The sequence below is a fragment of the Cervus canadensis genome, chromosome 26 (assembly GCF_019320065.1).
Source record: "Cervus canadensis isolate Bull #8, Minnesota chromosome 26, ASM1932006v1, whole genome shotgun sequence".
In the NCBI taxonomy this organism is placed as follows: domain Eukaryota; kingdom Metazoa; phylum Chordata; class Mammalia; order Artiodactyla; family Cervidae; genus Cervus; species Cervus canadensis.
Window position 1 is genome coordinate 36,919,832 of NC_057411.1, and position 14,101 is coordinate 36,933,932.

The 14,101-nt window shown below is 38.4% G+C and overlaps 1 protein-coding gene across 3 annotated transcripts in view; it reads left to right on the plus strand.

The window, feature by feature from the left end:
* Window positions 1–14,101, plus strand: part of ARHGAP24 (Rho GTPase activating protein 24) — a 539,270-nt gene that overhangs the window by 307,388 nt on the left and 217,781 nt on the right. Inside the window, exon 1 of one of the 3 annotated variants that reach the window (XM_043448568.1) lies at window positions 7,103–7,364. The exons of 1 other annotated variant lie outside the window; for it this stretch is intronic. The gene's annotated coding sequence lies outside the window, so the exon portion shown is untranslated. Of the gene's footprint in view, window positions 1–7,102; window positions 7,365–14,101 lie in introns of those variants that run through there. One more of the 3 variants, XM_043448571.1, reaches the window with a different exon arrangement.

The window sequence follows — 14,101 nt, forward strand, 5'->3', positions numbered from 1 at the left end:
TTCTCCAGGGGATCTTCCTAACCCAGGGGTAGAACCAGCATCTCCTGCATTGGCAGGTGGATTATTGTTTAACTACTGAACCATCAGGGAAGCCCTCCATTGCGTTCTCGTATAATTCAGTGTTAATTTCACCAATAGTCAGCACACTTCTTTCACCTCCAAGAGTCCCTATGTTGGATTTTGTACTTTTCTTTATACTCAAACATTACATTTTATATGAACTTAATACAGGCTTCAATAAATACAGGCTTCAATATACTGAAGAAAATAAGGAAGTAAAGAAAGGAAGAGAGACCTTATTTTCCTAGGGAATTTTGTATTCTGGATGCAGAAATATTTTCATCCCATGGTATAACAAGGGATTATTACAGAGACCTCATCAGCTCATTCAGTCGCTCAGTTGTGTCCGACTTTGGGACCCCATGGACTGCAGCACGCCAGGCTTCCCTGTCCATCACCAACTCCTGGAGCTTGCTCAAACTCATATCCAGTGAGTCAATGATGCCATCCAACCATCTCATCCTCTCTGTCATCCCCTTCTCCCCCTGCCTTCAATCTTTCCCAGCATCAGGGTCTTTTCCAATGAGTCAGTCCTTTGCATCAGCTGGACAAAGTATTGGAGATTTAGCTTCCAACATCAGTCCTTCCAATGAATATTCAGGACTGATCTCCTTTAGGATGGACTAGTCCTTGCAGTCCAAGGGACTCTCAAGAGTCTTCTCCAACATCACAGTTCAAAACCATCAATTCTTCAACACTCAGCTTTCTTTATGGTCCAGCTCTCACATTCATACATGACTACAGGAGAAACCATAGCTTTGACTAGAAGGACCTTTGACGAAAAAAGATTGTCTCTGCTTTTTAATATGTCTAGGTTAGTCATAGCTTTCTCCCAAGGAAAAAGCGTCTTTTAATATCATGGCTGGAGTCACCATTTCCAGTGATTTTGGAGCCCAAGAAAATAAAGTCTGTCACTGTTTGCATTGTTTTCCCGTCTATTTGCTATGAAGTGATGGGACCAGATGCCAAGATCTTCGTTTTCTGAAAGTTGAGTTTTAAGCCAGGTTTTTCACTCTCCTCTTTCACTTTCATCAAGAGGCTCTTTAGTTCCTCTTCACTTTCTGCTGTAAGGGTGGTGTCTGCATATCTGAGGTTATTGATGTTTCTCCTGGCAATCTTGATTCCAGCCTGTGCTTCATTCAGTCTGGCATTTCGCATGATATACTCTGCATGTGAGTTAAACAAGCAGGGGGACAATATACAGCCTTGACATACTCCTTTTCCAATTTGGAACCAGTCCATTGTTCCGTGTCATGTTCTAACTGTTGCTTCTTGCATACATAATCCTGCATACAGATTTCTCAGGAGGCACGTCAGGTGATCTGTTGAAGAATTTTCCACAGTTTATTGTGATTCACATAGTCAGAGGCTTTGGCATTTTCAATAGAGCAGAAGTACACGTTTTTCTGGAACTCTTGCTTTTTCTATTATCCAGTTGATGTTGGCAATTTGATCTCTGGTTCCTCTGCCTTTTCTAAATCCAGCTTGAACATCTGGAAGTTCATGGTTCACATATTATTGAAGCGTGGCTTGGAGAATTTTGAGCACTACCTTGCTAACATGTGAGATGAATGCAATTGTGTGGTAGTTTGAAGATTTTTTGGCATTGCCTTTCTTTGGAATTGGAATGTAAACTGACCTTTTCCAGTCCAGTGGCCATTGCTGAGTTTTGCAAATTTGCTGGCATATTGAGTGCAGCACTTTCACAGCATCATCTTTTAGGATATGAAATAGCTCAACTGAAATTCCATCACCTGCACTAGCTTTGTTCGTAGTGATGCTTCCTAAAGCCCACTTGACTTCAGACTCCAGGATGAGAGACCTCATGACTTTTTACAAAACCTTGTCCATTGAAAGCAATAAAAAATATTTTTAGTTTTGATTTATTGACTAAATAAGTATCACCTATGTATTTCAATTAATATTTAATCTTAGTACATAGGAAAAGGGCATTTTTTCCAACAATTATTTTATATGATGCTATCTTTCATTTAGTGGCAACAATGTTCCAGCAAGGGATTTTCTCTACATCATTGTGTCCTAGGGGACAACTGCTGTGGTGCTTGGGAAAAATCATTTTCTTCCTAACAAAGAATCCCCCTCTGCCCACCATTGCATTAGCACTTTTCTTTTCTAAAGAAAATTTTTTGTTGTGGGCCATTTTTTAAATTCGTTATTGAATTTGTTACAATATTACTTCTTTTTTATTAATTTATTTCTTTAAACTTCTTTTTTATGTTTATTTCTGGGGGGGAGCCATGAGGCATGTGGGATCTTAGGTCCCCAGTCAGCAATTGAACCCACACCCTCTACATTGGAGGGCAAAGTCTTAACCACTGGACCATCAGGGAAGTTTCCCTTCCAGTACCTTTCTGATGTGACTGGACCCAGTGTGTGTTGAGCCAGTTGCATCATCCCACAGCGCACCTGAGCCCCAGGACCCAGAGGCTGACTCACTAGAACAGGTAATTAGGAAGCAGTAGGACAGGAGACGGAGGCAATCCAATTTACAGCTCACTGGAGAGCTCTGAATCAGTGTGGAGGAGGACTGAGATGGTGGATGAGATTATCTGTGAGCTCACCTCTCTAAAATTACTTAGTCTTCCCCCTTTTCATTTAGAAAACATATGTTGTGAATGCAAAGATTTAGCTTCTTCTCCTGAAGAGTTGGCAGCTCAGAGCAGTTTCTCGAAACCACCTGGAAAGGATAAAATTTGTTGTCGGATATCTGCTGTTTAAATAAAGGCAGTTACTGTAGAGTTTAGGATACAAAGGAACTATCCGGAAGCTCTCAGGCCCTTGTAGCAAATATAATCCCATACCTAGTTCGGTGCATGTATCCATAAAGGATATTCTGGCAAGTCAAAGGTATACTCTGGCCTTTGTGTTAGGAAAATTTAAGGGCTTAGAGTCCCCTTGTGTAGGTACAGTTACATACCTAGAGTCCAACAGGGGCTCTTTATTTCTGGGATGCCTAGCTGCTGAGCCACGAGGAGATTTGCAGGGTTCCATCAGTTGTAAAGATGGGTTAGTCTTTGCCCTCATGCTTGTGGACTTAGGTTAGATGCTTGTTGACTGAAGGGTAGGAACCCAGGCAGGACTGTAAATAATTCATTCAAGAAATGTTGATCAAAGACCTAGTTTATAGTTGACACTGTTCTGAACACTAAGAATGATGAGTTTTAAAAGAGCCTAAGTCTTATCTTTCTGATCTTATTTGTAACATCTGATGCATTTCTGATAATATTTTATAATTAAATTTATAAAACTTATTCTATTTGTTTTAAATCAGACGATAATTGCCTCACAACATATTGTTTGTTTCTGCCAGACAGCAATTAGAATCAATCATAGCTATATACGTGTATATATATATATTCCCTCCCTCTTGAGCCTTATCCCCACCCATCTGGGTCATCACAGAGCACCAGGCTGTGCTCCCTGCATTATATAGCAGCTTATTCTAAAAGAGATACAGTGAATATATTTAAACTAATTGAATGAGTGAATAACTAAAAAAGAACCACAGATAATTTTGGATAGTGGTAAGTGCTGTGAAGAAAAACCAAAATAGAGAAATGAGGTAGAGAGAGTGTGTGTATGTGGTCGGGAGGGTGGTTAACCAGAGTGGTCAGGATATTCTTTTTCTGGAAAGAAAGCATTTAAAATGAGCTCTGAATGCTGAGAAGAGGGTAGTTCTGTGAAGATATGAGGGAGACACTTTCTAGACAAATGGAACAGCATTTAGGAAAGTAGGAAAGATAAATGGGGGCAAAATGATGAAGAGCCTAGGAAGCTGTGGCTAGGCATTTGGATTTATGCTGAGGGCCATGGGAAACCATTGCAGAGATGAAGCAAGGAATAATGGCAAATGATTGAACAGTGTGAACCAGAGGATAACGGGAAACTGAAAGGAATGAAGGAGAGAGATGATGGGAACCCGTTGGATGATATAAAGCAGGAGATGGTAGAAACCAGCAGAGGAGATGAAGAAGGGGATGGTGACTCTGGCTGCTGTGAGGAACTGGACTGTGAACACAGAAGGCAACATAGCAAGTAGGAGCTTGAACTAGTTTAAGAGAGTTGATGCTTGAGCTTTTTATGGGCTTCAGTCCCCTGGGACTGTTAAAAATGTCCACCTATGAAAACTCTTACCAAACACAAAATAATCTAACAGCTGTTCCCGTGATCACTTCCCTTCCCTGCTATCACAAAACTGCTCTCTGGGATTCTTTGGTGCAAACCTTCTTCTAGTGTTACTGTAAACCTAAAAATTGACAGGAGGAGACCGAGAGTTTGAGAATTCCGATGGCCTTGCCTGTGTTAATACAGTCTGCCCTGGAGTTCACCTCTGATCTAAGTGCTACTCCCATCAGTGGAATTCAACTCCATAGATTCCATCTTCATAACACAGTAATTCTTCCCCTCTAAACTTACCTAAGGGTTCTGAAACTCAGAGCATGCCTAGAGTGAGGGCAACCTGCAATATGTCCAAGGGACCTAAATATAAAGAGATAGGATTTTTAAGATGATTGTATACCACTGTGTTATTTTAGATCATGCTGAATTTCACATTGAAATTGACATTCATATTGACAGCAATTGCTTCCCTCTCAGTGGGGAGAAAGGAGCAAGGTTATGAATTACAAAGTAAGTTTGAGGGCCAATTTCCTGTTGCTTGCACTGGTCACCAAAATTGCTGGTTCCTTCTCTGTTTACCCTATTTTGAGAGACTTTGGTTCCTGAAGTCAGTACCTATAATCTATTGTCTGTGGCTCAACCCACTTCTGTTCTAAACAGCCTGATGGTACCTGACTTCTCTCTACACCTTTTTTTTTTTCCCCCTGAGTCTACTCAACAGCTCTGAATCACCCTGACGTCAGTCATTCCATCTCTGTTTCCTCACAGCCTACTTCTCTTTCAAGGTTTTACTCACACTTCCTTCCTGCCCCTTCTAACATCCAAAAGGCCAAATGTTCAAATAAAGAGTAAAAGCTTAAGAAGTAAAGGAAAAAATATGGAAAAATTTTAGTAAACCCAAGGAATACATATCTGTGTGTCAAACTCTTGTCATATTTGACATACTAGTGTTAGGTATAAATGTAGATTAGATGTTAATGTCTGTGGGGTTTTCATTTTCTTAGAGCTCAGTCAAGCAAGATTAATTAAGAACAGAAGGAAAATAGGATCATGCCATTGTGTCAAGAAGCACAGAGTATGTTTTACAAGATTTCTTTCTCAACATTTACGTGTTCTGAATATCAACTGTTTATTTGTCAGGGTTGGAAAACGTATATGGTATGTGTTACTCAACACTTTGGAGAATGTTTTGAAAAATCTAATCCAATTTTCATTTTGAAAAGTATACTTTCACAATTATTTGTTCACAATTGCATTGCTTTCTGCCAAAGACCAGGACAAGCATAAATAAATGGAGTCTTAAAAGTAGACAAGAAATATCAAAACCAAACAGTGAATTTCTGAGTTAAGGAATGAAAAAGTTTAAAAATGGTTTTTAATGATCTGAGTAATTTAGTTAATTGTGTCTTTGAGTCATAGCGTGTAAAGTCGATTTGACATTAATATTTTAAGGAATCACATCAGATAAAAAGATTAGTAGTGACCAGAGCAATTTTAGCCTGGGCCACTTCATAGTTTGGCTTATCTGACCCTAGGATAGATGTTTTTGAGAGTGAACGACTCAATGGATAGAATGTAAGTAAATGTTAGACACATGATTAATGTGTGGGAATGAAGAAAAATATAAGTTATAGAAAATTGACCTTACTTTTCATCTAAACTCTTTGATTTTATTTGAAAATTGTGCACTTCTCTGAAAAAGCTATTGCTTGTCAGTTATTATATTCCACAAGGGAAGGATGAGGTAGGTTTATAAATATTCAATTAATATTTTTTTAATAAGTGAATGAATGAATGTATTTCAGAAAGGAAACTTTAAAAAAATTATAATAAATCATCTGTCAGTTCAAGAAAAATAATTTCTCATATATAAGTAGGAAAAGTGATATGACAGATACCAAATAAAAATTATTGTGATGTTTATCTTACATTTAACAAAATAGTCAAGAATAGCGGACTTCCCTGGCGGTCCAGTGGTTAAGAATTCATCTTCCAATGTAGAGTATGCTGGTTTGATCCCTGGTTGGGGAGGTAAGATCCCGCATGCCTCATGGCCAAGAACATAAAAAAAGAAGCAGTATTGTAACAAATTCAAAAAGACTTTAAAAATGGTCCCCATTAAAAAAATCTTTTAAAAAAGTGATTAAAAAATAAACTTGTATATATGGTGAAATTTTTTTTTGACAATTTAGAAGCAGAGATTTTTGGTGGTAATAATGTATTTCTGATTCAAGAGCCAAGTAACTACCACGGATACTGGGCAGGAAACTGAATAACAAGTCACAGCTCCGTCCCTTCAGAAGGAGTCCTCTGTAAGGACTAAGAGATATCCATACCCCCTGATAAATGGCAACTCCTGAGACATAAAAAATTCTGGAAAATCAGCAGAGGAAAATATTATTTCCTGAATATAAAAGAAATTAGACATTAGAGAGATGTTCAGTATTAAGGACTGTGAAGTGAAGGGAAATGTTTTTTCCCGAGAACAGGTGGTTCTGACATTGTAATTGTATTACTTCTCCCTGCCAGCATGTGGGTATTCTACAAGGATGCAGAGGAAAAAAGTAAACCATTTCCCCTCAGGTACAATAGTGTAATAGAAAAAGCCTCGAACTGGGAGTTGTGAAATCTGATAACTATTCTTAGCTGACACAAATGAGCTTTGTGAGTGACCTTGCACAAATCATATTTTCTCCAGGCATCACTTTCATTATTTACAAAGTGAAGGCATTGGGCTAAATTATATTTAAGGTCCTGGTGTGCTTCCTATGGTTCTCATTTTTAATCCCCCCTCCTTTTTTTTGTCTATTTCTAAATGCTCAAATACTACGTTATTTAAGGTATATTTCCTGGCAGGTTTTTTTTTTTTTTTTCTTCCCTCTCTGTCTCTTTCTTCAATATATGGGATAGGAGGATACTGACTAAGTCTGAGGGGAAGGAGGAGGAAGATTTGCTACAGGAAGGATTTCTATCCCCCTCTACAAGAAAACTTAAATACAGCTACCACCGCTTTGAAAGGAATGGTTTATGTCCCAACAGCACTTTCCAGACAAGCTCTGTACTTTTTTGCCAACAGAATTAACTTTAAACTGAAGTCAGTAGACAGTTAAACAAGAGTCGACACTGGAAACAGCTGTGAGTAGACCAGACCAGTTACTTATAAGGTACTGTTTTTTAACTCATAGAAATCTCCTTCAAGGTTCATTTCTTTCAGGCACAAGTATTCTGTAGTCATCTGACCTTTTTCTCCCACTTTGCCTCTATTCTGAGAGAAAACACACCCTTAAAATATCTTAGCCCTTGAGTGTTTCAGTCTTGTTTTGTAGCTGTTGTTGATTGAAGCTGCTAAGATTTTGTTTTCCTTTTAGGAAACTAATAATTGTTGTTATTTTATATTGAATCTTAGTTTAGTTTTGTCCTTTGTTGACTCTTGTCATGGGTGGTTTTTATGTTTTGTTGTTCAGGTTGAATAAAGCAGGATAAGCTTTAATATTACAGAATGTACAGAATGCTCTTGACTTGGGGAAGCAGGGCAGAGATTGGTTAATGCATCGTCAGTTTGAAGTACAGAACCTATAGAATCAGTCAGAGAAGGGGACCAGCATAGGGCAAGCCCCAGGCCCTATAACTGTCTGGGTCAAGACTCCCTGACCTCATCACAGCTTGGTGGATCTGACCTGGAAAACATGAGTTTTTAAACTGGAGTTTTATCTTTAGTTTGTTTCTATACTTGTTCATTTTAACCCTTCCTTCCCTTGATCCCCATTTAGTTTTACAATTCTGGTAAACTTGCTTTTTTTTAAATTTTTGGATGAAGTTTATCTTATTAAGTTCATCCACCTTAAAGAGACAGCATTTCCAAGAGTGATGTTTGCTGTAAGAATTCAAATCACTGAGCTCTGAAGGGGTTTTCAGAGCAGAGGAGGAGTGACCCCCCTGGCTGTGGGGTGGACAGATAAGACCCCGTGTCCCACTGTCGTCTGAGATGTCCCTCTTGCCCAGAGGCCTGGTTAGCTAATACTATATATAGTATTTGCTGCTGGTCAGTAAACAAGTTACAGAGAACTAAGGCGTTCTCTATCTATGGACTTTCCAGAAAGGGAAGCTTAGAAGTGTACTACTGAAAACTCCAAAAAGTTTAGAGAAAATTTAGCCACTTTTTGGAGAGTTATCTTTCTGAAATCTACTATAATAATATGTATGTGCTCAGTTGTGTCTGAATCTTTGCAACCCCATGGACTGTAGCCTGCCAGGGTCCTCTGTTCATGGGATCTCCCAGGCAAGAATACTGGAATGGGTTGCCATTTCCTGCTCCAGGGGATCTTCCCGACCCAGGGATAGAACCCAAGTCTCCTGCATTGGCAGGCGGATTCTTTACCACTGAGCCACCTGGGAAACCTTAGATATTTTACTGTCTCTCTGGAGAGGACTAAATTCAATTTAAAGTTTTGTGAATTTCTCAGTATTCTCTTCATGAATACACATCATAGACTTATTCTATAACATAATAATACTTGGGGGGGCCTATTCTGTGATGTGTAAGGCCATCCTTCTTATGTCATAAAGTCACATAATTACTGTGCTTTAAAAAATTGTATTATTTGTATGGGACTTTTTTTCCCTTGTATTCATCATCTATATGGAGCTGTGATTTCTTTACCTGCTGGTGTGGAGAATTTGTATTCCTCTAATAACTCTCTTCAGTTTCAACCATCCCTTTGTAATGATCATTTCATTTGTGCTATGCACAACAAAACCAGAAAACAAACAAGTTTATAAAAAAAAAATATGGAAGGAATGAGAGACTATAACTTTATTCGAAGACCCAAGAGAATCTTTTATGAGGAAAGTGCAGAGCCAAAGTGCACAGACATAGTGACATCTATTTTAGGTGCTTAGGAGGCTTTTGGTTTGTGTCCAAATTCTTAGTTGTGTTCTGTGGTAGAAGTTGCCATGGAAGTGGCTCTGGGATAACTACCTCATTCCTACATCAGATACAGAAAGTGCTATTTGTTCTCCTTTTTACGCAATCACTGGAGGCCTGTGTCAAGGAATCAGTGACTAACCAATTTCAAGGGGGCTATAATATTAATTCGTATTAATCAAATACTGGGCTTCCCAGGTGGCCCAGTGGTAAAAAATCTGCCTGCCATGCAGGAGATAAGGAGATGAGCTTGATCCCTGGATTGGGAAGATCCCCTGGAGAAGAAAATGGAAATCCACTCCAATATTCTAACCTGGAGAATTCCATGGACAGAGGAGCCTGGCAGGTTACAGTCCATCCATAGGGTCACAAAGAGTTGGACACAACTGAGCATGCATGAGTGGACAAAGTACATTATTTTAGCCCCATTCACACATATGCTATTCACATGCATATGTGTCTGAGAACTAGGACAAGACTGCTTGGTAGAAAAGAGAGAAAAGGAAAAATGATCTTTGTCATCAAATCTATGCAGTTCTTCTGTGTGCTGATGAAACTTTAGGGGAAAAACAGGAATGTAAGGCTAATTGTCTTCATTATATCTTGGTTTTTTAAAACTGCATCTTTCTCTTATTTGCAGCTTTTTCTAAGCTGAAAATACCATAAAACATTGAAGTTAGTAGCTGAATATATGTTTTCTTATCTTCCCACATTTTTTATGTGGTGCATTTCAGAGCAAAATGGATCACTGGTTTCTCAATGATCTTGATCATTAATTCTGTTTGACACAAGAAAGGAATTAAAACTGGATATGTTAGACAATACATGAAGCTATAAATTGAGTCCAGGGTAGTTCTACATTCCAGCTTTAATAAGAATTCACTGCTAATTCCTTGATCATAGAGCTTTATAAAGAATTATGCTGTGAGGTCTTTTGTATTAAAGGCCCTTTTCAAACTGAAACAATTTATTAAAAAAAACAGGTTTCACCTAGTCGCTGTGGAAATTGGTCCTAGGTGTAAAAACATTTTGTGATATATATGACAAACTCTTTCTGTTTGAAACAATGAACTAGGGACTATCTTTTGTTTGCAACAGTAAAGTTAGGGTCTGCATAAATGTGGAAACATTATATAAAAAGTAAAAATTTTGCTTATTTTTGACCCCTACTTTCAGTTAAATGGCATGAGTTATTTTCAAATGGAAATGATACTATGTTAAGTCAATTCAGTAAAAGTTTTCTCTACTTGACTATTTCAGGTTAATTAAAATTTAATTTTCACATTCATACCCAATTAGAAAATTTGACACATGATGTATGTTTTACGTGAGAACTGTATTACCACAATACCTAAACTTTAAATCACTGGAAACTCAATGTCATTAAATACACACTTAGGAAGGTTTCTATTTAGAAAATGACTTTTAAAACTAGTAAAGAAAGGAAAATCTGCAGTAAATTAACTTGTGACAGTGTTCACTGATAATGCCTTATGTGTCTGCCTGCATGCCCAGTTGTATCCGACTCTGCAACGTCTGGACTATAGCCCACCAGGCTCCTCTGTCCATGGGATTCTCCAGGCAACACTACTGGAGTGGGTTGCTGTTTCCTGCTCCAGGGGATCTTCCTGACCCAGGAATTGAACCTGTGTCTCCTGAGTCTCCTGCACTGGCCGGCAGATTCTTTACCACTGTGCCGCCTGGGAAGCCCACAGCGCCTTATAAGGATCCTTTTTTCTTAGCACAGCCTTGTGAGAATTCTCCAGAAGTCTTCAGAAGCTAGCCCCTCTAGCTTCTTGAATTCACTGAATTCTTGCTTCTTGAATTCATTGAATTCTAGCTTCTTGAATTCATTGAATTCTTGAACTAGAATTCAATGGGCAAGGTGTATGCTTTCCAAGGGGCTGTCAAGCTTAATGCTATAGAATGTGAACTAGAGAGAGAAGCTGCTGATATTTCTTCAACTGGTGTACAGAGAGATAATTGATTTGTTCTGATAAAAATATGCATTTAGCTTATTTTCAATTGCAGCCTCTCAGGAAAGAAAAGATGCTCAAACCACTGAACTATATCCTGATATACTGGCCTTTTTTGATGAAGTAAGTCAGTACTTCTGGACAATTGAAGAGGTGATGTGGTTAAAGACTGAGATTCTTTTGGGACATTTTAGTGCCATAAGTGGCTTCCCAGGTGACTCAACAGGTAAAGAACCTGCCTGCAATGCAGGAGACACAGTTGACGTGGGTTCAATCCCTGGGTTGGGAAGATCCCCTGGAGAAGGAAATGACAATCCACTCCAGTATTCTTGCCTGGGAAATCTCATGGATAGAGGAGCCTGGCAGGCTGCATTCCGTGGGGTCGAAAAGAGTTGGACATAACTGAGCAGCAGCAGATCTAAATGTTTGCTAAGTGAATATAAGTTAAAAGGTTGTTAACAAATAAATGATCCAAAAACCATGCATGTTTTACTTCATATTTTATTATCAAAGTGTTTGAAAATTTCATTATATAATGCCATTTAACAAATTATGAAATTTCTGTTAGCAAAGGGTAATTTGGAATTGTAAATTGCTATGAAGAGACAGCACCAGGTGCCTATTGTCAATAAGAATTTAGAAAGTAGAGTTGGAGGACATGGAGGTATCAGCCGTTTTCCGATACCCCTTTTTGGTTGGTTGATTTTGCTGAAGGCATTGCGGAATTGATAATACATTTGCTACAAAAAGATGCTGCTAGCATTTGACTGTGTTAATAGTTGAGGGGGCCGGGTGGACACAGAAGAATAAATAAAAATGGCTGAGTCTAAGACAGTTTTACAAGCCAAATGTTATTTTGGTAAACTTTAAAAAAATAAAGATTAGATAAGTTACAAAGATCTAGATAAATACTGACATCTTTCCAAATAACAAGAAAATAATAATAATAATTCTGAGGGGCAGTCTTCATCTGTCTGTATCTTCTATCTCCAACCTACTTGGTTTTGAATATGTTTAATATCAAGCATATCTTCTGTAGTCCTTCTCCAGAGTATGGGGCTAGTCCATCAGGAAAGTTAGCACCCATAGGTCCTCCTCCCCACTTGAAAACACTTTAAGTAGAGTTGAGTACAATGGAAATGAAAGCAACCTTCCTGTAAACCTCAAATGTAAAATACCTTTCGTAACTCACAAGGGAGCTAAGTATTACGAGAATTATAAAGAGAATGATAATATAAAAGGAAAATAAATTGTCACCAATTTCACTCTCTAGTAGAGTAATTCCCATTGTTAGATTTCCTTCTGTATATGTGTACATAATATGGTACCAATATTTTGTTTCACCTTATTTTTACAAAATTGGCTTCACACTGCAAATTTGGATTCCACCTTTTTCATGTAACATTTTATTGGCAACTTTTTCTATATCTTCAGAACACCTTGGAAAACAAATAATTGACAAGGGTATAATCCTCTCTTCTATGACTATACCATACACAATAAAATACACCCCTCCCCCACTGTTAGGGACCTGCATTGCTTCAGTGTGTTCTGTGATAAATAAAATAAGAAGAAGCAGTGATCTACATATGACTTTTCTGTTCATTTGGTTCTTTTAGAGCTGTGATGACAAGTCTAACTCCTTCATTTTACAGAGTAGGGGAACTAAGTCCGGAAACATTACTCATTTAGCATCCAGGCTTCCGGCTTTCAGTCTAATTTCTATCTTCATCCAGAATAAGTAATGACTGGATGATAAATTTATTCAGGGGCAAGAGGTGAAAGCATAATTTCCTTCTGTCTGAGTAAGAGGTCAACCATGTACCCTATTCTCTGAAAATCCTCAGGGAACGGAAGAGTTCTCATACTAGAGAAAGAACTCAAAATTCCATGCCAGAAGTCTTTATTACACAAGGGGTGATAAACATATAACAGCTATGGGAACATTTTTAAATAGCTGTCGTTTTGTTAATGAGTATTTGCTGAAGCATTTCCTGGGCCACTGCTGTTTATGGAACTTTTAAACAAAATATTTATGAAGATGAAACCAGGCTTTGCTTCATAAATTATGTCCTTTTACCTGCTCCTTTGCTGTTCCTCAGGGCACAACTAATGTTCAGGCCTCTGTTACACAGAACAAACACACTCAGCTTTCTCAACCAAGTTTTCTCTTTTTGGTGCCAAGAAAAATTTGCATTTTCTGTCTTTGCTTCCTCGCCTCCCTCCGATTCTATAACTCTTTGCAATTGGACATTTATTTCTATCACAATACTGAAAATGTCTCTCAGAGGTTGCTAATGATGGCTGACTTCATGGTTAAATCCAACAGCTTCTTATCTTTGGGCCCACTTCTGCTTTGCTACCGTTTATACTATTTACCTTTGTGCTCTCTTCTTGAAATACTTCTCTTCTGGGGTGTTAGGGATCTGATACTGGCCTGTACTTCCATCCCCTTTTTTCTTCACTCTCTTCAGAGGTTTCCTGTCTTTTTGCCACTTCCTGATTCTGTGTTTGTTTTATTGTTTGATTTCCCCCTATTATACTTTCTTCCTCAGAGGACTGCATCCAGTCTCATGGCTTCAACTTAAAGCCCAATCTAGAGATCAGGTCAGCAAGATCTCTTCCAACTCATACTTTGTACAAGTTGTTTTAAAGGCCCCCTTCCTCTAGATTCACAATGCTTTGTCTTGGCAGAGAACTGGACTGTATTTTAGTCCCAAACTGACTATACATAGTATCAAAAAAGGTGTTTTCATGTTGGAAAGGTATATTTTGTATGTAGACTCAGTCATTTTTAATGAGTTGATGACCAAGCTGGGAATTCCTACTTCTGCTTCTTTCCCATACTAGATTCTGAGGCTTACCATGGTCACCCACTACCCCCATTCCCGTCCCGGTGCCTGTCTATGTGACATCTTCACTCCTGGCCAGTGACAGATGTGCCTATAGGCATGTTGGCTAATATAAGCAAAATGACCATAATATTCTCTTTTACTTTGAG